Below are 25325 nucleotides of genomic sequence, written 5' to 3'. Positions count from 1 at the left end.
GGGACATCATCCCCTTCATGCACCATGTAAGTGCGTGATGGGCATGAAGATAAGAGTTCCATGACCTTGGGACTCAATGAGGTAGTGTGGTTTGCGTCCTACAGCAACCATCTTTTTACCCTTGGGAAAGGCCCTGTACTGAGAGGACTGAGTGAATGCTGGGATTGTTGAAAAAAAATTTGTATGGATTGAGTTTGGGGCCTTACAGGCCATAGCAATTGATCTGCCTGGGCGAAAAAAAAGTGTATATATTGAAATGAAAATCTGTAATCCGTGATATTATTGTATGGAGTGGGGCAAAAAAGGTGGTAACCGAAATAGTTTTACTGACCAAGAAATGTTTATTGCACAATTAAGGTGCTGGATACAATAAGAGCTTAAGTTGGAAATCCATAACATGAGAAAAATAATCTCAAAGTTAGAACAATGTAGACTTTGTTTAGTACATATCTTCACATCATTTTTGCATAATATTTTGGACTGTATAAATTATTAAAATCCAATATAAGTCATAATTTAAACACAACCCATTTTTAAATGCCATCATTATAATCTTCATCATCCAAACATGTGTTAGGCAGGGGTGTAGCGTCCATGGATGTGGGAGATGTGTTACATACCCTGCAATTTCCTTCAAGGTGACTCTGAATTATAATATTGTGACATATAATCGTTTTCGGACAGATCAAGTTTCCCCAGAATGTTTGATTTTGAATTCGCACTATGTTTTAATCACCTTGAACAGAAGGCGCGACCATTAGTAAGAATTATACTGTAACTCTATGGACACGGCCCGCTTGATGTTTAAAAACACTTCGCAACGTCTCAACAACATCTATCATCAGCCCGAGGAAACTCGTGCAGTGAGCATGCTTGTGACCCTGGGGATGTATAGCGTTGTAATACATATTGTCGTATAGTCATGCTTTTGTTATAATATTATTTCCAGTGACTTATAAAGAATGATGAGTGAGTTATTTGTTCCATTTGTGAACACTGAAGACTGTTTTGAAAGCTTAATTGTTTAATGTTGAAATAAATTATTTAGGTTAAGATCTTTGTGTTACGCGCTTATGGGCTCAAGATATGTATGCTGACAATATACATCCAAGAGGTCACGCAGTGAGTGAAAGGGAAATTGTTTCGTGTTCATTGTCGCAATGCATCAAATATGGAAACAAATTGTTGTATAATCGACAAATTGAAGGTAAGGAGCTTCCAGACTTTAACGTTCTGTGAAAAAGAAGACGTAATTAAAGCAGGCCGTTCAAAACCAGTACTGAATATCACTACGAACATAAAAAAGTGTGTAAGATATTTTAATGTAAAGATTTATGAAAGTGAGTCGTGGCTGTGAGGTTGTAAGACTTTAAACAAACTGTTTTACTGGTCTTGTCTTCTCTTTTCTAATGAAAAGTCCGTTTGAAATACCAATGGCTATGAAGATTTAAATAATATTTATAAGGCAGCCAAGAAACATAACTATTTTTGTAACCATATAATATTTGAAAAAAAAACGACTAAAAATGTTCGGGGAAACTCCAAGGAGAGCCACCGGCATAACTCTGTTGGCTAAGGTGCTTGCTTGCCGATCTAGAGTTGCAATCGGGCGTGGGTTCGATTCCCGCTTGCGCTGATTACCTGGTTGGGATTTTTTCGAGGTTTTTCCCAACCGTAAGGTAAATGTCAGGTAATTACGGCGAATTCTCGGCCTCATCTCGCCAAATATCATTTTACTATCACCAACTTCATCAACGCTAAATAACCTCGTAGTTGATACAGCATCGTTATAAACCAAGTAAAAAAACTCCAAGGATAGTAAACGTGAGTTTATTAATTTTATTTTTACTGCATAGTCCTAAACTAAGTTTATTAAAACACTTTTCAGTGTGTGTATTATTTGTCGATGTTTTACTAGGTACGTAATATAAGTTACCTGTAAATTTGTATTAGCAAGGAAGAATGTTAAAATGTTATGTTTTATTTAACGACGCTCGCAACTGCAGAGGTTATATCAGCATCGCCGGATGTGCCGGAATTTTGTCCCGCAGGAGTTCTTTTATATGCCAGTAAATCTACTGACATGAGCCTGTCGCATTTAAGCACAATTAAATGCCATCGACCTGGCCCGGGATCGAACCCGCAAAGCAAGGAAGATATATGCAGTGTTTATACTACATGATACAATTGTATTCGGTATATACGCTATGCTGGATACAGATATGGGAAATTCCATTTTCAAACTATATTAACTGGGTTACATACCCCAGTCTGAAAACCAGGCTACGCCACTGGTGTTAGGCCATGTGGCCTGTAATGGACTTGATCCATCTTTTTGCGGGACGTCCTATTGATGTTTTCCCTGGAGGTCTGTAACGGAGTATGATTTTTGGGATTCTGCTACTATTCATCCCATTACATGGTTTATCCATTTTACTCTCTTGTTCCTGTATATTTTTATATTTATTCGATCTGAAGTTCATTGAGGACACCTTCATTTTTCTTGTGGTCTCATTTAGTGTATTTTGTCGTTCTTCTCATAAATCACATCTCATCCGTGGTTATTCAAGTCAAATCTCTTTTCATAATTGTCCATGCTTCACAACCATAAGTCAAAACTGGTCGAGCTAAGGTTTTGTGAAGTCTTATTCGTGTTTGCTTTTGGATGAGTGTTAGCTTGTTGATAAGAATTTATGGTACCCAAGGTTTAATAAATTTAGTAATTGGATTTGAAATATTTATGTCATTCATTGTTAGTGAGTAGCCTAAATAACGGAATGAATTTATTCTTTCTAGTGAAATATTATTTAGGTATTGGGTCTTTACCATTGAAGGCTAAAATTTTTGTTTTTGTGGTAGATATTTCTATGTCATATTCTGTAGTTACTTTACCTAAGCTATGCATAGATCTTTGCAAATCATCTTTTGAGCTGGCTAATAGTACATGATCATCAGTGTATACTAACTTGTCTAATTTTAACCAGAGGTTGATATTTAGCCTATACAACTATGTAGTAAACATTTCCATTTATTTATGTGAGAGTTCTTATATATGTATATATATATGTGTGTGTGTGTGTGTATATATATATATATATATATATATATATATATATATATAATGGTGATAAGCCGCAGACTTTATGGACTTCTCTATTAATTGGTTTGCAAGTAGGTATGTTTACAAAAATAAAATATGGAAAACTTTAAAGTTGTTAATGCATCGGAATTCTAATTCTTCTTAATTGGAATATTTAGGCATTAAAACCTGTAGAAAAGTCATATTTCACTAGCATACACACATTTTATTGAACGAATAATAGGAAATAATAGCACATTAAGGCTTCAGCTAATCAAAATACTACACAGTAAGCATTTTTAATTGATAAACCCTTACATTTTTATGGAAATAAGATAACATTTGACATTTGTTTTAAATTACTAATAAAAACAGAAGTGTATTAAGAACATAGTTCTAAACCTATACTATAAATGAAAACCCCTAAAATCTCATATGTTCACTGATTTCACTTTCCGGATGATTTTCATCCAGCACTGGTTCAGAATGCAAAGTATTTTGAAGACAGGCACACCCAGAACTATGGTTTTGGAGAAGGGGCTATTTGTAATCATGACAATATTAAGGCTGTATAGTCAGTGTTGCCAGGCGATATGTTAATTTTCTTTTTGTCCAGTAATTTTATCCAACAAACTATATGCCATTATGGTATTAAAAATCCTCCCTAAAATACGATAATTTCGAGTCAATTTTTCAGATTATAATAAAATAGTTTTTTTGTATCATTAAGGTGCTCCATCACATGATACGAGCTCCATGAGCTTAATTAAAATCTGACTTAAGAAACAAATTGATAAAAACATTGACTGCCTCCTTTACATTAAAAATGACGAGCAATTGTTATGGGGCAAGTGATTCGAAATTGAACAAGTGGTTTATTAGTAGTATTTAGTAGTAGTATTTATTTATTTAACCTGGTAGGCCATCAGGCCTTCTCTTCCCCTCTACCAGGGGATTACAACTATAATACGAACAATAAAAGTGGTTCCTTTGCGACATGGTGCAGGTGTGGATTGTTGACCTCTGCAAAGCAGTAATTGTTATAATCTTAAACTCAGGTCGAATTTAGTATTTCTTGTATAATTGAAACACGTATGTTTACCTAGATGGTGATGACGATAAGTGAGAATATTTAAAATTATATCTTTATAGTTTTTAACTCGAAAAAATAGCCTAACAATATTTCTAGTAGCCCAAAAAGTCACGAATAGTCCATTGTAAAAATTAATAGCCCAATCAAATTGAAAGAACCCTAAATTCGCTACTTTTCGCCCTAATCTGTTAACCCTGAACCAACACAATTCTCTTGTCGCAATGGTGATAAGAGTTCCAGCATCCAAATATATGGTACTTATTTTTGATCTCTTTCTCTCTGTCCCCCTCCCCCTTCCCTGACCACATGCACAAAAGATCTCTTAATACACAATATCGAGGAGGATATCATTAATAATGTACAGTACCAGAAGAAAGCAAGAGCCGAGTCTTGGTGGAAGTCCTCCTGTATGTATGCAACAAATTTAGCAAGACTCCATAAGTATCAGATGTACAGACACTCTTGTTTATTGGACGTGCATCTAGAACTTAGTAAAGTTAGGCCACCCATTTCTTTTTTTCTGGAACTGTACATTAGTGTAAAACAAACCAAGAATCCCCTGTTTTTTGAAAATGTTGATATCTGTATGGTAGTCACTTAAGAATAGCAATTTGTATGGGGGAATATGTGAATTATAAAAAGAGAGATAAATTTATTTTCTCTCATTTATATTGCAAGCGAATACAATAACAGGTTCTGCAAATACTGAACCTAATTATGATTAGAGAGATCATGCCCCTTTTTGCGTGAATAATGTGCTCTACATCCATTTCAATATTTTCTACTTTTAGTCTCAAATCTGGATCAACATTGTATCTATTCCTGCGTTTGTTATTCTTGTAACTAGATTTCAAAATACTTTCCCACAAAGATAGGCTATGTGGGAAAAGCATCTACCCAGAATAGATGTAGTGTCATGATTTCAAAGAATTGTCACACATCACAATATCTGACAAATAAGTACTTTAAACATTTCAGTACTTCATAACATTGCATTATACCTATTGGTGTGATTTTTTAAATGTATTTTGTAAATTTTTTGTCGCAAAGAATTATTTTAGTTTTAATATTTTGTTTAAAGTGAAGTCTTATGATAATGTTTCTTAAAAAAACAATAATTTTATTATCATGTCACCAGGAATCCCTGTGTATAGATGTATCCTTACGTGAAGCATGGGTGATTTGAGAAGCACAGACTGTATCACTGAGATGTGACTGGCTGGTTGGAGCTGCCAGACACACTCCAAATAAAAGTTACAGAACTTCGAATATTATCGAAAATTCGAACTTAAAAAAAATGTTTTAAAAAGCCCTTTCACTTACAGGCCTGTTTAAAAATAAATATTTCAATGATCGCAGTTTTCCACAATACATACAGATACGTCAATGCATTAAATAGCGTTCGTCTTCCCTTTCCTTTTGTTCGGTTGGGGAGAGTGGGTGGACTTGAGCCTCCTGGCCCCCACCCATGGGTGAGCCACTGTCTGAAGAGAGCATGCATTTTCTGTTTTCAAGAATTTCAGTAATGAAATATCATTTTTCTTTGATACTTTTAAGCCAGGACGTGGAGGAGTTTTTTAGATTAAGCTCTTTCTTTGGTGGTACATTATGTTCAACTGAGAAATGGTATTGTAAGTACATGATACTGCCGAAGACTCTGTTATATGAATCATAAGTGTAACATATTTTTGTATGACACGTTTTGAACCTTTCGACTTTGGCATTTTATGAAACAAGTGTTGTAACACCTCACTCCAGTCTTCCACAAGGTGAGGTTCCTTGAAAATCTCAAACGGAGTTTGTATTTTTCGAGCTTCTCTAATGATTGAAAGATAATCTACCATCTCAATGCTCTCCACTCTTCTTTACATACTTCCATAGAGTCCAAAGTTTCTGTCATATTGACAGTAGGAATATTCACAGACAAGAAAGAAATGTGTAAGTTTTACTTTGTTTGAGATAACCAAGAACAAAATCTGAGATACTGCTATTTTTATTCTGGGTGCCTGCTGCACTGACAAAAAAATTATGTCTCGAGTTTTTTAATAATGAAATGGAAGAGTTGGCATTCTTCTTTGCATCTCATTCTAGGAAACAATAGAATCCACTTGAGGAGTCATGTTAGCAGTGAATATTAAAAATATTTATCTATAATAATCGTTTATAGAACTGAGCTGTAACCGTAAGTTTAGGTAGAGGAGGGTTTTGACCAATGTCAAATTCTAATACCAATATATCACCGTCTTCACCCATACTTTTTACCTTTTTTAAATATTCATCTTTCAGTGACTTGTATTTTTCACCTTTGGCAAATGTAATCTGTACTTAATTTTACAAGCATCATTAGGGTTAACATTTAACAAATTCTTCGACTGGATTCAGAAATTACACACATTAATTCTGGGTTGTCTGAAACAATACGTGCTGTTTTCCCTGAAATATCTGTTGTAGTTGGAATATCTCGTGCTTAGAGTACTTCCTGTTTTTTTTTTTTTTTTAAATACTGCTGAAAAGAAGTGAAAAGTATTTTCACATTTAACTCTGAATTCTCTAAATACTTCCGCTGTGTGTGACCTCTACAATAGTGTGATTGTTCGCTGGGAAATAAAGTCCAGTGTTGCTCTACTTTTGTCCACACATCAGCATAAATTTTTTTGGGGCATGTAATGTGCTTCCCTCTATATTCTTTGAATACTGGGTTCCCTGTAAAAACAAACAGTACTTGTAGGCTTCAATTTGTTGTTAGAATTTTTCAGGCCAATATGCAAGTAATGAACCTTGTATCATAGAGATCTGTTTGATTAAATAAATAAGAGGATGGATTCAAAGGCAACTGTTTATAAAGACACCTATAGCACTTGAAGGAAAAAAAAACTTTGCGGACCACATTTCTGTCAATATCATTATCAAAATGATATTCCCATGAATATCCCGTTTTCGCCACTGGAATGACTCCTCTTACATTTTATTTCCCTTCTATCAACACATCCATAAAGGTAAGTATCTTGAACTATTTAGTCTCTCAGTTCTCAAAACATATTGAACAACTCTTTCTACTTTTCTGTATGAAAATTTATGGCAGTATTTCTTACAGCAATTTTCGATTATTTTAAAAACCTTCTTATGAACTTGCTTACCACCAGCACCCTTGTAACTACTGCCACGGTTTTTCTTTGCGTTGTTTTGAGTTTATTACCATGAGTCACATCTATTTTCCTTTATTGGTATTTTTAAAAATTCGTTTATTATTAGTTATGCCACTTTCACTGTCATCTATCTCCTGATCCATCCTTCTGAGTTCGTATCACAATTAGACCCACTTAAAAAAACTCGTACAAGTTACTACAAAGTAAACAACTGCAGCTAATATCCTAACTTGAATTTATGGTGTGCCTTATCTTCAAACAGCTGAACAATTGTATGATCTCTACCTTCAAGGTAGACATGTATGTCTATTGAGAATATCAAATCGGGAAAAAAGGCAAAGTCACTGATCCATTTATCATCTTCTAGTTCTGGGACTTAACTACCATTAATGTCCATGTTCTTCACGCAAAGTGAAAAATGGTGAAGGTGCTTCCGATGACTGACTACACATTAGTATTTTGGGTCCTTTAACTACTCCACAATTGTGATTCTTGCATAGTTTTTTAATTTGTTGTAATCATTAACATGACCCTTGTCATAGTGACACTGCAGGTTATATTTTCTCATCACTTTGAGGATCTTATTGCAAATTAAACATATCGTAACATTTTCAAACTCTGTAAAAATATGTTTCCTTCCATGAAGGTTTAAACAACATAGGAGTAGAATATATATGTAAACATAATCGAATATTCTCCACTCTTCACCCAAATCAACTAAGGAAACTTCCTACCTCTCCCATGCACCACAGTGCATGCTCCAATAACCTGTTATCTGTTTCAGCGTGTCCTGATCTGGTCTAGATTATAAAAAAAAATATGCTATCAATGCCAGTCTGACAAATGTGAAGTGCAAAAAAAATTACATCCCTCAAAACGAGCAAGATTCAAATAAGAGTTTTCTAGACACAACGAAGAATTTTGTGGAATCTAACATTCTGATTATAAAACGTAACCTGCTCTTAAGAACTGGATGAACATATATGGGCGTGGTGCTTGTGAACTGCCTTTATCTATTAGGGAAAGAAAAAAAATAAAGCATGATGTTAAGGAGAAAGAGGTTTTCATCTCTTGCAATGAAACTACTGATCAGAATGAAAATTGTATTTTTAACATCCTTATTAGGTCTTCTGTGCCCGCAGAAGCAAAGACACATCTCTCAGCTTCAATGGTTTTTTATTTATGCAGCCAATCCTGCAAACCGTGCCTATGCTATTCTCAATACCATGCATAATTATACCATTGAAAAAGAGCATATTCCTGTTGTGGCTGATTCGACAATGTTTAAGACGAAGTGTATTCACACATTGCAGTGAAAAATGTAAATCATGTTCATTGTTGGACAGATATAGTCAATAACATCAGCAGTGTCTTTGACGATAAGATGGATGCCTAGAACACTTTTTGTTATGGTTAAGAAAGATTTCCTTAACACCAGGAAGAGGAGGTAGAATTTCTGTGGGAGACTCAGATCATGTATAAGATATGATTGCTGTGTTTCCAGTGCCAGCATCTACGAGGTGGAATGCCTGGTTGTGGTCTGCTCATCATTTAGGAACTCATACTGAAGACATTGTTGAATTAGTCACTCAACGATGGCAATGAATTCACTGTAGAAATTCAGAAAATTTAATTGGAAGCTGTATTTATTGCTAAAATTTGCCTCCTTATAATGGATTATTTTCTTCCTAGAATCATCTTATCCATATTCTCGCAGGAAAACTGAAAGTCTTGAGTACAAATATTCTCCAGGAACTTCAACTTCCATTGAAGACATCAATAAAACATAGTTTACACATGCTTCACAATCAGTTTTAGTGGAACTACAGAGATTTGGGATCCTGGTCCCAGCCAAGAACATTGTGGAATCTATAGGAGCATCGTTTTAGCTCCCTAGTGCTGCAAGAACCAAGTCTCCAGTGGAGTTGGTTGTCTTACAAACACAAAGGAATGTTAAAACAAATAGCCAGCTGAATGAAATAACATGTTTCAAAATAAGCTTCTGTAATCACTTTTTTTTTATGTCTTTAAACTTTGATGGTGGAGTAGCATGGTTCATATCATCATGATTAGGGCCTGGAAGTTCATCCCCTAAAAACTACTAAATATTAATGCAAATATGGACGGAAATTATGTTTTCTGTAACAATACGAATGGTAATGAGTATGAACTACATAAGGTTATGGGGGAAATTTTAAATAATGTTAATTCTTCCATAGAGAGATAAATCTTTTGGTACGATGGTGAGTTTCCTTTGAGAATACCACATAACTGTTGGTGTTCAAGATTTTGAAATAATGTTAGTCACTTTTTTCTTTACTTTTGCACTACACTGCCAGGAACAAAACTGAGATTAAATTTAGTGTCAAGGGGCTAGTGACGCTTTTAAGGGTGTACCAGCAGTTTCCAGTCATGTGATTACGAGTACTTTTGATAAACCAGAAAAATGAGCAGATATAAATACAAGGGTCTCTTGCAACTCATTGTTTGACAGTATATTTTGAGCAGTTTCAGTAGATGCAACATTATTCCATTCTAACAAATTAACCATCTTTTAATTGCTCAAGTGGATACTGAGCATAATATAATGCTGCATTAAGCCACATTCCCCATCAGCAGGGCCAGGTATTTATGGAGATCGCGAAAATCACAACATAATAGATACACAATCGATTTTTACTAATCTTTACGAATTAAGTGATTCTGATTAATAATATAGATATTATAGATTATAGATTAATGGTATAGATATCAGCAGATTATGAGCAGCTGAAATGAAATATCTGCGACGAACTGCAGGATACACACTTCTGGACCACAAGAGGAACGAGGATATACTGCAAGAACTCAACATGCAACCATTAGAAGAAAAATTACAGAATATAGAAATAGATGGCTTGAACACATTTCTAGTATGGAAGCTGGCTGGACACTCCAAGAAATCCTAAAATACCACCCTCAAGGACGACGACGACCTGGACGTCCACAGAAACGTCTATTGGATCCTGTATAGCTGGAACCGAAACAGGCCAACAGTGGCCTAATTTCGTGCCTGGAATATGATGATGATATGATTAATAATATGTGGATAAAACAATCGCAACAAATCATAAAGTAGAATTCTAATAGCGAAATATGAACACATTTGCAAATTATTACTATTGCACTGTTTTATAGCAAATTTTATATTCTGAGTTTTTTTTTCCGGATTTTTTTTTTTTTTTACTTAAATTTGTTATATATCCAAGTAGGCTACATTATATAGTATTCCAAGTGTTCTGATTACATTAGTGAACCCAAAAAACGGAAAATTAAAGATTTCACTAATAATTTGAAAGCATTAATTTGAGGGGTGCATGGTTGTTTTTTTTTTTTTTTTTTTTTTTACACTATAACCGCCGAAACTGGTTATATACCTACAACTGTGGATGCGGTCATTCTGACTCTTTATTTCTAAACACATTATTACACCATTTTCTTGCAATTTAAGGTTAATTTTTATTTTCATAATGCTGTTTAATAGTGGAATTATGCAAAGTAGTAGTAGTAATGAAGTTCTATACATATATTAATATTTTATTTTCAAACCATACAAATGATGTTAGTAGTTGCAGACATATTTTCTTTGATCTTTTTACAATGTTCATTTATTAATGGTATGAAATACAATGCAATGAGCACTTACAAAACTTAGTAACATAGCTATGAAGTCTTTCTATTATTTTCATTTGAAACAAACTATTTCCTTTATCACTTTTCCTGTACAGGATCCACAAAAACTCTTGCTACATTTGTTGCAATGTATATTTGTATTGTTTTGGCATTTCTCCATTTGGCACTGCTGTCTTCGACTATCTTTTTTGCAGGTCTTTACCTCTTCGACTCCATCTTCATCTTCTGTCCTACATGAATGTTTTCTGGATTCAACATACTCTGCACATAGTTCTTCCGCAAGTTGCAGAATAAAATTTTTCTGCCTTATCTTCTGTCATATCACATTCTTGAAAACAGTCCAAGAGTTGAGGACAGGATGTTGTATAAAAACATGTACTGGCCATTGACGTGTCCCAGAATGAACTGAATATTTCCGTGGTCTATAACGTGTACAGCAAATTTAGGCCTGTTGTAGAAACGAATTGTCTCAGTAAGTAGTTCAGTACTGGTTTTCACTTCAACATTGGAATGCATGGTACAGTACACAAGGATATTTTTGTCCCCCCCCCCCTCCCTCCGATAAATATGAAGGTACCATCTTCGTTCTTCAAGAGTGTAGAGAGGATTTTCCATTTTCTGATGGTGTTAGGAATTTCTTTTCTCTCACGTTTCATAGTACCAAGAAGACTTGTGCCCTTTTCTTTCAGTTTATTTCCAAGTTTGGCTGTAGTAAAAAAATTATCTGTTGTCGTGTTTCTTCCCTTATTGAGATATGGTGCTGCTAATCTTCATGGAAATGTTTTCTGGAAGTGTTTCATCATCTGGTCTTTGCTCATCTTTGCCGAGATAAGGGAACCCATTACAAAGATATTTAGAATCAACATCTACAAGCAGCCAGAACTTTATTCCGAATTTATTGGGTTTGTTTGGCATATATTGCAGAAAGGGGCATCTTGTTTTGCTAGGGATAAGTTGCTCATCTGCAGTCATATATTCACTGTGGATGAAACAGTTTTCAGTGGACCTATCCCATGTACTTGATATCATTTCTAATTTGTCTGTTTTCAAACATTGTCCATTTGTGCTCTTTACATCAAAACGCAAAAATTTAAATATTTCTCGGAATCTATCTCTGCCCATTGTCTCACTGAAAAATGACAGTCTGTACAGTCCACACTGTGATGCCATCCTTATCCAATAGTTTTGGTCCTGGTTCAGGAAGCAACTCCGTATCTCAATTACCCCACCTATGTTGAGTTTGTTTTTCTTCAGGTTCAGGAGGTTCATCTATATTACTTGGTCCAGGTTCAGCATCTGTATGAAAATAATATATACCATTTAGAATTATGCTAATAAAATGCTAATGATAAAATAGTAGTAACAACAGCAACATTATTTTACCTTGAACTATTTGACTTTCAAACTGAACTGTGACTGACTCTCTATCTGTTTTTCCATTTCTGCATTTTGCTGATCCAGTTTTGGTAGGTGCTATTCTCTTTCCAGAATCTGTATGTGGCCTCTGATCTAAGTTGTAATTACCACTTGGTCCAGGTTCAGCATCTATATGAGAATATATGTAGCCAAATTAATAACTTTGCTAAAAAAATAAATAATAATAATAGTAATGTTACCTCCAAGAATTTGGTTTTCACATGAAACTGGAGACAAATATCCGTCATCCAAACTGCTACTAATAGAATCAACTGAAGGATGGTAGTCTTTCTCTGAGAAAATATCACTTTTTTGTCACATCCTATATGCCTGGAGCATCTTCAATATCCGATTTATCTTCACAAATTTCTTTCAAAGCTTTCAACAGGTTTTTATGTGAGAGAGGCTTTGATCTGCACAACCATGATGGCTGTGACATGTTCACAATTCAAATGCACTGTTTTTTGCAATATAAACGCTACAGTCATGTTGAAGTTGTCTAGTACATTATTGGGTATGCGATTTTAGTTCTAAGTTTGAATTACTGACACAACAATCATTATGAAATCTGTTATAAACATTTAAGTAATGACAGTTATTCTGACCATTCTGCGGTTCTAGGTATACGTGCCGACAAATACAATAACAACAACAAATTCCACAATTTGGGACATCTGGCCGAAATCTACGGCTGACCACTAGGATCCAGAATACAAAGCAGAGGTTAAATGAAAAATACAATATGATTGCGGAGAGAATGCGAAACAATGATACATTTTAAAATAAAGTACAATTTGATTTCAGAGAAACATGAGATAAAAATATATTGAAGAGTAATGAAATGAAGTAGAAAAAAAAAATTACATAGTATTATACAAGTGATTGTGTAAAATGGATAGTGAATCTCTCAATACCATTAGACAAATTTTGTTAATGTCCTCATGAGAAAATTTAAGAGAAAGGAGAATGGTTTTGGTTAACTTAAATGAAGTTCCCCTAGCGCCAAAAAGAAGTCCTTTCACTTCCCATGTATTAATATTCATTTTGTATCTCACTGAAGTGAGGAATACATGGGTTGTAAATAGACTTCTTTTCATCGTTAGCGTTATTGGCTTGTTGATATCCTTCTCAAAACGGACAGTGGGGTCAAGAATGAGGCTTCTTTGATTCCGATGATCGATGGCTTTGCTCGCTTTCATTATTACTGCTGTTTTTCCTCTCATCAGTTAGACTACAATTAAGAGGGAACACAGGATTTTCTGTTTTATCTCTTTCTGAGCTCTCATTTTCTCCTCCTGATAACACCACCTTTTCTTCACTGGAATGTTGATTTTGGTAGTTTTCAAAGTCTGAAGCTTTTACATTTTGACCAGGGAAAATGTACGTAAACTCGTCATTTACATGTATCATATTTCACAAGTAGATGATGTTAGGCACTCTATGACTACAAACATTACAGTTGCGAACCCTACTTTTATACGCGAAATGCCATACTTCACATCAATTACTTTGGCCTCATCCTTGTTCAGCCCAGAAAGTTTCGTGGTGATTTTTGTTGGAAGGTCCGAAAGCATCCCTTGTTAGAACACGATCTTTGTTCATTAGAATGATTCCCGTCTTTTCGAAAACACTTTTTATATTTTTGCTATTCTATCAATATTCTCTAAACACACACCTTCATCTCAAACAGCAGAAATAACTAAAATGCTCTCTCAATTAATATCACTCAATAAAAGAATTGTATTCCAATGGATACCATCCCATTGTGGAATCCTGGGAAATGAGAATGTGGATGCTTTAGCAAAGAAGGGCAGTACTGCTACTTACAGGCCTGTTACTATATCTGCGTATTACTCTGTGAAAAGATTTATTAAATCTACATACTTAGACTTCAACAAACAAAATTTGATAACACAATCCCAAGGGAAAAAATGGAACTCTCTGCATCAAAATCCACAGTTAATTCCCGATTTACCACGAAAATCGTCTGTAGCTGCATTTAGATTGGCAACAGGCCATGATTGTTTGGCCAAACAAACACCTGCATAGAATTGGAATACATCAGTCCTCTAACTACCCATTGTGCAACTCAAACCAAGAAATGGATTCAGAACACCTCAAAATCTGTGCTTCAGTGGCTGGCCATGATAATATCTTTGAAAAATATTGGAGTGCAAGAGGTCAAATAACTTTGTCAAATGCCTGGGATTAGAAAACAACAGCATATTTTTGGATTGATTTCCTGCAATTTTAAGTCTTTTCAGTAACTTTTTGGAAAAGATTATTTAGGGACAGAAGTGTAGTTGCAGCATACTTTCTGTTTGCAGTAACTTAGCAGTTTTCTCCAGGCACATTTAAAAGGCCTAAGGAAAGCCATTCTGAAGGCTGTGTAATATGTGTTTAATATGCAGCCATGAAAACAAACCCAATATTGTGGTTCTCACACATTTTAAATTCCAGTTTGGTGGGTGAGATGGGATGATATGTTGTTCCTATAAGGACTTTTTTCTTTGGTAGATGTTGTACATAAGGAATTACAACTTTCTGTAGCCAGTCTCACTCTTTTTGTACAATGCACTTTGTGTACAACCGATGCACCAAGTGTTATACAGATGTAGAGCCTTATATAACGTAAAAAGTGTTAAAATATTTCCATCACCATTGCAAGCAAACATTATTGATGTGAATGTCTTGGTCGAATTCATAATCCTTTCAGGATATTTGCAACTCGTTTTGGTGATAACCTTCTTGCGACAAGAGTCATCTTCACAAAGATTCATTTCATCAAAGTTTATTCTACTGCATTAGATGTAGGGGCTCCTTCTAGAGTCTCCTGAAGCTTTTCAAAGTATTCACTGATGATAATGTATCTGTGAGATCTCGTAATGCTCTGGCATAACCTTTGGAGAGAACATTTTTTGTGTCACTTGAGAAAACTCAGTGCAAATTCATGTCCTGGCATATTTTTCTTAAAATCTTCCACACGAATCCTCCCACCTGTCAAGATAAGACTTAATTAACAATACACCTAAGGTCATATGAATCTATTGGATAACGCAAGGGTGAAAATTTAACAAGCCTCTAAACCAAATGAACTGCATTGAACATTGTGTCCACCTTAATCCCAGTAGCCCCAGTACCCTTTTTACTACACTTCATTATGATGAGCAGCACTGTTGTAAGAATTCCATATTTCTGAGAGGATTTTCTACGAGGGTGATCCAGGAAATGACCGTTCGCGCATACCCGCCACGCAGCTGACTCCCCTTCCTTGTTTGAAGGTCAACTGGCTTCCTTAACATGTGTTCTCATAATGTTGTGAGTAGTGGTTGCAACAAGTCGCCATTGTGCATTTTGTGTTACTTCAAAATGAACGACGTGATTGATAATCCCGCCGACTGTGAGGTGAGGAGTGTGATTCGATTTTTGAATGCCCGACATTTGAAACCTGCAGAAATTTACCGGCAATTGAAAGAAGTGTATGGTGATACTGCAATGAATGAAAGAAATGTGAGAAAATGGTGTGAAATGTTCAACAATGGGCGAACAAATGTCCACGATGAAACTCGACCCGGACGCCCATCACTCATCACAGAAGACCTGAAGACTAAAGTGAACGACAGAATCTTGCAAGACAGGCGCACATCACTCGACGAACTGCATATTGCCTTTCCTGACATTTCTCGTTCTTTGCTTGGTGAAATTGTGTCGCAACATCTTGGCTACCACAAAATCTGTGCACGATGGGTTTCACGGCAACTGAGTGACCAACACAAAACTCAGAGAATGGCCTCAGCATTGATATTCTTGATGCGATATCACACAGATGGAGACGCCTTTCTTGATCAAATTGTGACTGGTGATGAGACCTGGGTGTCTCACAACACCCCAGAGACCAAGCGGCAATCACGTCAGTGGCATCATCCCTCATCACCCAAGAAACCGAGAAAATTCAAACAGACTCTCTCAACACAAAGTCATGGCTACTGTCTTTTGCGATCGCAAAGGTGTTCTTTTGCTGGATTTCATGCCAAAAGGCACTACGATCAATGCAAATCGTTATTGTGAGACTTTACGAAAACTACAGCGAGCCATCCAAAACAAGAGGCGATGAATGCTTTCGAGAGGAGTTGTGCTTCTTCATGACAACGCCCGCCCGCACACTGCTGCTTCAACTCGAGAATTGCTGGATCAATTCGGTTGGGAAATCTTTGATCATCCGCCCTATAGTCCAGACCTTGCTCCTAGCGTTTTCACCTTTTCACTAAGCTGAAAGACTTTCTGGGTGGTACGCGTTTTGGAAGTGATGAAGAGTTGAAGAAGACAGTGAACACCTGGCTTAATGAACTGGCGGCAGAGGAGTATAACACGGGAATTCTAAAGCTAGTGAACAGATACGACAAATGTTTAAATGTAGGTGGTGATTATGTAGAGGAGTAAAGGAAGCTTCAGTTATGTAACAGACTTTGTTTTTTCAAATAAATATATATATATTTTTTTAATTATTACAACAAAACGGTCGTTATTTCCTGGATCCCCCTCGTATATGATGTCCTTTGTTTAATGTCCTCGTAGGCAGCAGCAATAACTTCTGCAACATGCTTTTTGTGATACTTTCCTCTACCTTCAGGTTTATTTCTCAGTACCTATCTACCAATAAACAATTAGACTTATGTTACCTAGGCATTGTTTTCTGTAGCCAATATTTTGAAGTTAATCATAATTTAGGTTTATTAAGCACATTTTTTAGTGTTCCTATTCACCCAATTTTTTTTGGTAGGTTATTTTATGGCACTGTATGAACATCTCAGTTTATTTAGCATCTGAATGAAATGAAGGTGATAATGTCAGTGAAATGAGTCCAGGGTCCAGCACTAATGGTTACCAGCATTTGCTAATATTGGGTTGAGGGAAAACCCCGGAAAGAAACCTGAACCAGATAACTTGCCCTGACCGGGATTAGTACCCGGGCCACCTGATTTTGCGGCCAGACTCGCTAACCGTTACTCCACAGATGTGAACTAACCCATTTTAATATCAAATCTGTCGAAACTTAAAAAGATACAAAAATATTAATGTGCGTTTTAGTATAGGAAATGATCCATTATTTTATAAATTAACTTCAAGTCGTGCTTATCTTTAATAAACTCTCTAAACCAGAAAAAGAAAAGGTTTTTGAGGTCACAATTTTCTTACCAAAAAAAAAAAGTCATCTAAACAATGAAGTTCCCAACTTCGTTCCAGCATGTAAACTCAGAAATTGGCGGGAATATACAGTCTGGTACTCATTAAAGAAAATTCCCTAAATCATATTTCAAGTACTTTTTCTGGGATTGAACTTTTTTTCGAGAATTGTTCCTATTCATCCTGTTTTACGGTACTTTGTCAGTTAAAAATAACACTTTTATTTTTTATTAAATACAATCTGTATTAGTAAGTGTTGTAAGTGAATGATTTTTTCTTTCCCCCCCCCTCTCTTTTCTGAATTTATGACTACATTATAATGATATTAAAACTTATACTGATGTTTGGGAATAGTCGAGAATAAAACTGAGGCACCCCATTTTGCATTTTAATTCAAGAAATTAAAAAGAAAAAAAAAACACCATTTTCGAATGCTCCTAATGTGATCACATTGTACAGCCTGCAGAATAACAATAATATATATATATATTTTTTATTATTCAATGCAGTGGCACTTGACTAGAGTCATTGGCCATACAATGGCGATAAAAACTAAAAGGAAAGAAAACGAAATAAAGTGAACGATGTCCAAGGAAACTATGAAGGAGTGGATGTCAGCACTGCTGCATTCTGTCTCTGGCCTCCCAGTACCTATCCACAAAGCCGACAGATGAAAGAGCTGGACAAGTCTTAATGTGGTTTGAGTCCATGGTGTCGGAACATCCACAGAGCATGCAGTGGGGGCTGGATAATACACCCAGGCGGTGGAGGTGATTAGCCAGACAGACAATGACGGACTGCGGCGCGGAACGTCACAACAGTTTCTCTTCTGGGCCATTCGAGGAGAGTGGAGTTTAGTGCGTCCTTCCAGTGTTTATCTTTAATTTGGTCCTCCAAACTTTTATGGAAACGTTGTCTCACTCGACTGCTTATATTTGTAGATGCTCTATGGAATGGCAGCATGTTAGAATATGAAAGGGGGATAGTTGTTCCTTTCTTTGCTAGAAAGTCTGCTGCTTCATTCCCGGCAATACCGCAGTGAGAAGGCATCCATTGCAGATGTACAATTTTATTTAGTTTCTTGATGTCTTCTCTGCATTGTTGAATGTCATCATTAGCTGGTTGTAGTAAGTAGTTTCCAATTGCAGATATCGCTGCTTTTGAGTCACTGAGGAGGACAATGTTTGGAAATGGAAAGGACCTGCACAACAGTTGTTTCACAGCAGTACATATGGCTCTTACTTCTCCATCAAAAGGTGTATGGTTGTTGCCTAGAATGAGATAGGTAGAGAACAGTTGGCAATGAATTCCGGCTCCAGTGGGCCTGTGTTTTTCTATTTGGGAGCTGTCAGTGTACACATGCAGCCATTTGTCTTGTGGGTAGCGGATATGTAATGTTTCTAAGGCAGAAAGACGGAGTACTTCACTATATTCGTCCTGTTTATTTTCTATTGCAATAAGATCTAGTGCATAGTTAATATGATATAACGCAAGTGGGTTGGTTGGTAGTATCATTTGCTGGGGTTTTCAGGATAGATCCAGATTATGCCTTTCAGTGATTACTTTTTGCAGGAAACCCTCTTGGGTTTTTAATCTGCGGTTGGTGTGTGAGGAGCAAGGGGAGTATTCAATATCAGACAAACCAGTGAGTTTTTCATGAAGCTTTAATGCTGATTGTCTTATTTCTGATTTGATGTCCATGTTATTGGTATGGAGCAATAGTGAGTTTATTGGTGTTGATTTTACAGCACCAGTAATCAGTCTCATTGCTTGATTTTGGACACAGTCTAGCTTACTGATTGTCTGATCAGATGCAGTTACAAGGGCACCACAGCACTATATCATGATTGGTTTCACACATGTCTTATAAGTACAGTTTAGCGTAGATGTAGCACATCCCCATTTGGTTCCAGCGAGCCGCTTTAGTAAGGATAATCTACCACGGGTTCTTGAAGCTATCTCGGAGCAATGATCTTTCCATGTGAGCTTATTATCAAGAGTGATGCCCAGATACTTGAATGTATGGACATTGTCCAGTTGTATATTGTTGTAGATTATGGCCGGTGTTAACTGATTGTGACATAGGGAAAAAGTTTGACATTTTGTTTTCTCAGTGTTCACGGTCATAGCGTTATCTAGGCACCATTTGTGTAAGTCTTCAAGAACGTGATTAATAGTATTCGCAATAGCACTCTTGGCTCGTGATTTTGGGGCAGCAGTCCACAGGACAAGATCGTTGGCATAAAGTAAGGCGTGAACATTTGTGTTCTTAGTCAGTAGTGAAACCAAGTCATTAATATATAAGTTGAAAAAGGAACAGCTTGTAACTGCACCTTGTGGAAGTCCTGTTTGGAGTTGTTTAAATCTTGATGTAGTGTCACCGAAACGGACTTGGCAGTATCTTTGAACCAGGAAGTTTCTAATCCATTGTAACATTTTCCCTCTCATTCCACTTTTGGAAAGTTTCAGAAGTAAACTTGTTTTCCAGATGGAATCGTAGACTTTCTTGAAGTCAACATACACCACAGTTGTGATGAGACCTTTGTCCATATTATCTTTAATGTGCTGAGTGAAGATTACTACTTGTTGATCAGTTGAACGATGACAGCGGAAACCTGCTTGGGCAGGGTGTATGATGTGGTTGCTTTCAAGGAACCAGTTTAACCTATGGATGATCATTCTCTCCATAACTTTGGCTAAGATACTAGTTAGAGAGATGGGTCTGAAGTTTCCCGGGTCTGCAGGAGATTTATTCTTTTTTAGTATAGGAATGATGATGGCTTTCTTCCACTGTGAAGGGACTGAAGAATTCCAGATGAGATTAAACAAATGCAATAATGTGCATTTGGCATTATGTCCCATGTGGAGTATGAACTCTGCGAATATAAGATCCGGACCTGGTGACTTATTGGCTTTGATTTTGTTTATGGCATTGAGAAGTTCTTGCATGCTAAAGCTGGCGTTGAAAAGTTCATGTTCAGTGTCGTTATTATCTGTATTTGAATGTTGATTGATATTTTCTGCCAGAAGTCTCCGGACAGTCCTGTCATGTGTTTTGAGGTGCTGTGTCTTCTTTTGCGACAAAGAGTAATAGGTTGCAAAGTAGTTGGCAATTTCTTCATCAGAGGTTAGAAGTCTGTCTCCATATTGCATTGGTTCCTCTTTAGGAGTTGTATTTTTATTCTGAATTTTGTTGATAAATTTATATGTTTTCTTGCTATCAGTTCGATAGTTGATTTTGGAAATAAAAGTATCAAAACTGGAACGTTTGGCAACTAAGATTTTACGTTTGAAAACTGCAGAAGATTGTTCCACTTCTGTACATCTTTCGGATCCTATGTTTCTTCTGCTCGTTTTCTGAGTTCATCCCGTTGTTTCTTTAAGGCGTGAAGTTTGTTATTCCAAAAACATTTATAATGCGTCTGTCTTCCAAGAGGGATGCATTTCTTGGCTGTGTTAAGAATTATGCTCTTGATTTGTTTGCAGATATTATCAGGGTGCAAAGTGAAATAGATTTCGGAAACGTCTAATTCAGATTCAAGAGTGTTAGTATACTTGGCCCAGTTGGGCTTCAGAAAGTTCCACGAAACTTTTGATGGATCTTGGCGGGGACCTGCATTCTTTAGTTTGATATTTGCTATGATAATACGATGTCCGCTTCCTGGATCTTCCATGACCTTCCTTGATGTATTGTCAAAGATGTCCAAGGAGACGAAGAGGAGGTCAGGATTTGTCCCTTTTCCATTATAATGGAGGAAGGTAGGTGGGTCTGTTGGGTTGTAGATTAATTGCAAGTGCGTACTGCTTATGAAATCTTCAAGAATATCTCCAGTTGGCGTTGTGTAATTGTAACCCCACATTACAGAAGGTGAGTTAAAGTCACCTATAAGTATAGTTTTCCTGTTTACATTTATTATGTCGAAATTCGCTTTGTTGTTAGGTGGATTGTACGTTGCATAAATGCTAAAACTCTGACTAGCTTTCCAAATGTGAAGATTTATCATCTCCATTTTATCATCGGTGCTGCCCATAGATTTGATTATTTTGAAGTCAGCAATCATGTTACGTTTGACTCCAACAACAATTCCGCTGGCAATTTGCCTATGTTTTTCGAGGATGTGTAATGTATAACCAGGGAACTGGAAATTCTCCACGTCTTCTGTAGTTTTATTGGCTTCAAGGAGGATAAATACATCTATTTTGTTTGTGGATATTATTTTAGACAATTCTGCTTTCTTCGATTGCGAGAGGCCTCCACAGTTCCATTGTAATAATCTCAAAGAGTCACCCTGAAAAGGGCGGTTTTTTGTTGCCATTGATTCTTCTGCTTAGGTGATAGACTACTTAGCCGTTTGTTATAAACGTTTCCAGGGTACACCACGAGGAGGTGAGTCTATCATTGTACCCCATAACAATAATATTAATATGAATATTCAAAAGTGTTAGTGGTTTATGAGATGTCCACATAACTGCCAAGCAAATACTAAATAAAGGATTAATAGAAATGAGTGAACTCATTTCCCCTTTCCAAGCAACAATGTGTTATGGTCACTGACTTCACAAAAGTAACTGTTTACAGTATCTTTGAAGACCAACCCCTAATAGATACTCATGGTTTTTGTAATGTTTGCGATAGAAATAAATAGTGATCATTAGAGTTTATTTCGTATACATTATGCTTACCAGTCAGTCATCCTTGGAATATCCCCAAATTTAATAATTTGTTCCTAGATATCCTCAGATTTTCAATATTATTAGAAATTATAATTTTATGAATGCCTGAGATAAGATATATGGATGAAATAATTTATTTTATGAAATTTCTTACTCGAAGATATGTGTGACTTCAAAGAAAATAGCAAAGTGGAATAAAGAAAATGCTGACTTTTGGTTAAAATAATAGATTGGAATTTTTAAATTTTTCTCTGAGAAAATTATTCCCTATGCACAACTCCTGAGGTTGATTGAACTATCTCTGTCTCTTGCTTGAATAATACTTCAGTGGAGAGAATTTTTCTACAGTGGACATCCCAAAAATCCAGAATAAGTTTAGAAACTTTTCCAGCCATGCTTGTTATCTTAACCAACTTCAACAAGACCTGTTAGGAATTTGCTGCAAAATTAGGATCCAGAGAAGATCAGACTTTTAAATATTAGTTCATATAAATGACATTAGAAAGGAGCACTCGTTAGTATATCATTAGATGAATGTGCTAGTGACATCATGGCGGCAGTGTGCTGTGGTGTTCCCAGATCTTCTGTTGAGTGTGTTTTCATATGATTGTTAGCAGGCTTTGTTCACGAGATGCAAATTTCGAAATTTGATTAAAATGCCGAACAGTAAAGTAGTACATATTTGTGATGTGAAGAGTATAATGAAGAGGGTTTGTGTTTGATAAAACTGTTTTAATGTAAGAATAAATTGGGAGATGGACACATGTGGAAAACACTTGAAACATTTTGACGTTCACTAGAAAAAGAAAGCAGAAAGTCAACAGGGAGTAAAGCGCCAAGCTTCAATTGCATATTAATTAAATGCTGCGTAAAGGTTACAGATTCATAAGTTGATAAGCAAGAATTTATAATGAATACCACTAAGGTTTTTGTAGAGACAAATATTCTACTGAAGAAATTAGACCATCCAAGTATAAGAGCCTGGATGAATAAATATATTTCAGGTAAATATCATAGTTCCTTCATGCTAGTATTAAGTTATTAAACATGAGAAAAAAAATTCTTTCTATATTATTAACGATTTTATAATAATAATAATAGATGAGATGCTACTACTGGTGATTAATTGTTATCATGGAATAAGCTTGGTCTTAATTATTTTATCATTATGAAAATAATATAGTTATTTTGCATTATACTAATAATAGTAATGCTTGTTCATTTCATGCAGAAGCTGGCAATCTACTCCAGGTGGAAACCTGTATACAGAAATATATTTCTGCAATCAAGGCAGATTTTAAGAATGAAATGAACACTGTGAATGATAGAATGATAAGTATTCAGTGGAAGGAAACGAGCAACAGAAAAAAAGAGAAGCTGTGTTCATAATCCTTTTTCATCTTCTACCTACAAGTTCTGCTACATTTCATCTCATCTGCTAGTGTCTGTGAACTTAAAAGCACAAACTCTAGTGCTTGTTGTCAAACTTTGGTGAATACTATCACTAAATTATTCCATTCCTTACAGTAATATTTTAGGCATTACCAGTGACGTGTCAGGTACATGAAGAAGTGTGTACAAACTTTAAAGGGACTAATTTCTGACAATTTAATTCGTGTGCAATGTTTGGCATATAAAGTAGATTTAGTTTTGAAGTTTGTGCCAAAGTTTCTTACATGCCTAAATAGGGGCATCTCTATGACCAACAAAAGTTTTAAAAACACCAGAAAATGCAAGCATCTGTGTCTGAGTTTTCATCGGCACAAATACGATACTGCAAAGGAAGTTAAATCCTTTCCTGCTTCCATACTGATCCGTTGGGGTTCATGGATCAAAGCAACATATTGCTGACCCTGCTTTGCTCAATTCAGTGACACCAATGTGCAGTGTCATATTTCCGTAGTCTGTTAGACAATGAGAAGAAAGCCATTATGTTTGAGGCTGCCTTCGTCAAAGGAAACTCATATCGCACTGCTCACAAATTGGTTCCCAAAGTGAATTCTTTGATCAAGAAACTTGATGTGGTGAACAGGCTTCTTCTAGGTGAAAGGTCTTTTGCTGCACTTGAAGCACTTTGCAGTGAGAGAAGAGAGCAAGAAGAGAAAAAAAAAAAAAGAGCCTTGCAGAAAAGGGGATAAGCAAACTCAAGAAAATATTGGAAGAAGACCTTGCAGGAGAAGTTTTCGAAAGGATTTGCAAACTCTATTATTCATCCAGTTTAGTAACCAACTCGATAAATGAAGACATGCAATTATTTGGAAAAAATTCCAATGCTGAAGTGTGTTTCTCAACAAGATTTCGTACATGGGTACTCCACTTTTCAGTCCCATGTAAAGGAAGCTGCAGTTCATGGCAATGATGATCTTTTAGCTAATGTTCTTAAAGATTTGCATGGAGATCTTGAAGTCTGCAGATTCTTTGGCTTCCTACCACAAACGTAGACTCCGAAAGGGGTTTATAAGCCTACTCTAGCATTGTGACAACAAACAGGAAATATTCATATGTTTGTGTTTTTTTTTACACAAAATTGTTTGATATTGTGTCTTATTTTATGATAACTAGTAATTTTAATCTTCATTTCATATTAGCTAGTTATATTTATTTGTCTTAATTTTGAATCTGCTTACTTTATAGCATTTTGTATTTTTCTGTTATTCTACAACATACAACTTAAGAAAAAGTTAAATTTTATTAATTAAAGAAGGATAAAAAATTGTATTCATTGTATAGTGACTTAATATCAAGAAATTAAGGTATTTTCTCTGTGGCTAATTTTTGTTTAGTGATTTCTATCTAAATTTTTAAACATGAGATAGTCACTGCTATAGACTAATTTATTTTAGTGTCCAACAATGTTTGAACATGAGAGAGGCAACCAAGATGTTACAAAATTCGTTTTATTCCACATAGAAAACTAATAGTATGATATGCATTAAAATACTAATGCTGTTAAAACATGAATGGGTGGATATGAAGGACAGCGAATATTTTCATAACAAGGCTGAACAAACAAGACAGACTGCTTTCTACAAAGCGAATATCTTACTTCACTGTACTCGAC

The 25325-nt window shown here is 35.8% G+C and overlaps 1 protein-coding gene across 9 annotated transcripts in view; it reads left to right on the top strand.

Annotated features, from left to right (window-relative positions):
* The window catches only part of fs(1)h (female sterile (1) homeotic), a 638308-nt gene that overhangs the window by 388044 nt on the left and 224939 nt on the right, over nucleotides 1-25325 (top strand). The window lies entirely within an intron of this gene.

Source organism: Periplaneta americana, chromosome 3, assembly GCF_040183065.1.
Source record: "Periplaneta americana isolate PAMFEO1 chromosome 3, P.americana_PAMFEO1_priV1, whole genome shotgun sequence".
Taxonomy (NCBI): Eukaryota; Metazoa; Arthropoda; class Insecta; order Blattodea; family Blattidae; genus Periplaneta; species Periplaneta americana.
Note: the sequence above shows the minus strand (reverse complement) of the source record. Positions and strands in the feature narration are given on the sequence as shown.